Source organism: Cynoglossus semilaevis, unplaced genomic scaffold (genome assembly GCF_000523025.1).
Source record: "Cynoglossus semilaevis isolate Cse_v1.0 unplaced genomic scaffold, Cse_v1.0 scaffold476, whole genome shotgun sequence".
NCBI lineage: Eukaryota > Metazoa > Chordata > Actinopteri > Pleuronectiformes > Cynoglossidae > Cynoglossus > Cynoglossus semilaevis.
This window is the reverse complement of record NW_007585116.1, coordinates 867-3,420: the sequence shown is the minus strand read 5'-3', so window position 1 is coordinate 3,420 and position 2,554 is coordinate 867. Positions and strand designations below refer to the sequence as shown.

General features: G+C 39.4%; 1 long non-coding RNA gene across 1 annotated transcript; it reads right to left on the bottom strand.

The window, feature by feature from the left end:
* Window positions 1-1,640: 1,640 nt before the first annotated feature.
* LOC112486552 (uncharacterized) lies at window positions 1,641-2,197 on the bottom strand. Its single transcript, XR_003049026.1, has 2 exons — window positions 2,092-2,197; window positions 1,641-1,844 (listed from the first exon to the last, which is right to left on the bottom strand). It is a non-coding gene; the product is annotated as an uncharacterized LOC112486552 (long non-coding RNA).
* Window positions 2,198-2,554: the final 357 nt, after the last annotated feature.

Here is a 2,554-nt window from a genome sequence, read left to right as displayed (position 1 = left end):
TCATCAGCTGTTTGTCTTGTTGTTGTTGTTCTTCATGTGAAAATCTTCCTGTTTTTCTCCCAGATCTGCTGGCCCAGCCAAACATAACAGTCTCCCCGTACATGAGTGACGTCATCACAGATGACCCTCAGGTGTTCCATGTTCTAGTAGGATCTGACTTCACCATCACATGCTCAGCTCAGCTGCAGTACCAAGGAGGCTTCTTCAAACTTCTCTTCAACAACTCTGACTCTGTGCAAATCTACATTTTGCCAGCTGTCAATCACTCTGCCCACTTCAACTTCTCTGCTGCAGGTCGAATCATAAATATTGGTCTTAAAGTAGAAATAATGATAACAAGGCATGCCTGACCACTGTGATAGCCCAAAACAACAAGGTGACTCTTTTTTAAACCAGGCGTTGATCTGGACCTCAGCAGAGGTGAACAGGTTGATAACAGCTTCAGTAGAAGCAGCAGTTTTTATCTTATCAGTTTTTGGTTTTTTTCCTCATGTGGTTAGTGACACAACAGGAAATGTGATTAAGATCATTGTCGTAGCAATTTTTTTGAAAAATCCTCCACGCTTAGTCCGGGGCTCTAGAGTTTGACCAATTTGGTGGCACATATGACCAAGGTTTTTAACAGTGAGACTACTAATTTATCCCGGTCACAGCTGACGTTGCCCGGGTGAAAACATACATGTATTTTGCTCTATTTTCTCATGTGATCAAACGGGCACTCTCGCACACACACACACAATCGCTAGGATCATATCATGGTCTAAACCAATAAGAGACGGAGCACGGGCGGATCTCTGTCTCTGATTGGCTGTGCTCCTGTTCCCCTCTCTAACTTGTACCAATGTTACGACCAGAGCAAATTTGAATCTCTGTGAACTACTATGAATTAAATGTACCAAACCTAACATTTTAAAAACTTCAAAAAGAAAAGTTCCGTGGCAACAGTGGCATTTTCCTGCCTGTTTTGCAGTGAAGTCTGGTGTGAGATGGTTTTGGAAATATCTAAGATCTGTGGTCAAATGGTGAATGTTTGTTCTGTTGCATGTCTGCTAGGTGGAGCCAAACGACAACAATATGTCCTGTGTCGCCCATTCTGTGTTTGCTAATTTTGGCTTTTTTGATATTATTCTTGGCTTTTTAAAATACAAAAATTATACACAATACAGAAAACAACCTAGTCCTGCTGTAATGGATCAACATTTTAAATATCTGAAAGACCGAGGTATGAAATAGAAATGAAATATAACAAGAAATGGAATTACTTTCAAAGACAGTTACCACAGAGAACTGGGGCCACATGGAGAGTGAAAAAATAATACAATTAAAGTTGTGAGTTTTATGAGCTTAAAGTCAGAACATTAGGAAAAAAAGGTCATCGTTATAAGAGTCAATCAAACATCTCTAACCATAAGTTAGTCAGAATTGAGATGTTATAATTCTACTCTTCACTGTCCATCACAACTGTAGACATCTATCTGTCTTCACTAATATGAAGACTTTGTTCATAAACGTATGACTTCATTCTCATAAACTTGGGTCTGAATTTTTGGAATCGTATGAATTTTTTTTTTCTTGTAACGTTAAGGTGTTATTCTCAGAAATGTCAGACTTTAATCTTGTGTTGGTTTTTGTTTTTTCTAAAATCATCGTCAGTGTGGCCGCCCTAGAGGTTGGACTTGATTCCAGCTTTGATAAAGAGCAAATAAAGATGAGAGGTGAGAGGCAGCTTCAGACGAAATCCAGATGGAGGGGAAGAAGCTGCAGCTGCTGCTGCTGCTGTGTCTCTGTAGCTCAGGTAGGTGTTTCACAGCAGCACCAACTGACTTGAATTATTAGTCTCCACTCTATAGAAACAGGCAGGCTGTAAATGTCAGTGTTTTATGATGTGTTGATCACATGATCACGGGGTATACAGAAAATAAATCAGAAGATCGTTTTAAATAACGTCACATACTAATGATGATTGACAGTTAGATTAGAGACTAATCTGAAATCTGAAATAATACATGAAATAATAAAATGCCTGGAAACCTTCTTTTCTCCTCAGGTGTCTGGGCTGGAGACAAAATAACAGGTAAATAAAACTGTCACCTTCAGCCTCCAGTAGAGTCCATTTAGTCTGACTGTAGTTTGGTCAAACCTCTTCATGTAGTAATGCATGTTTCTGTCTTTGGTCAGAGCTGATTGACACAGCCAGGCTGTTGATCAGAGACAAATTTAAATGTACTGTTGGATCGAGGACTGAATATGACCTTGAAACAAAGAGGATCTTTATGGACCAGGAGAATTCCATGAGATGGGCTGCAGCAGCGTGCCAGAAGTTCAACTGTGGATCTGTGGTTCAATTACAGTACTATCCATGGCCTGAACCTTCATTCAAGGCAGAGCTCTTATGTGCAGGTGAACATTGTTGAAGTCAATTCTCCACAGAGAAAACATCATTTTAATCTGATGAGGTTCACTTTAGAGAAACAGTTAAAACCTCCTGAATTTGTCTTTTTCATGTCCGTTTATGTTCTGTTCCAAATGAATATCATTGTCAATGGTCATAAAA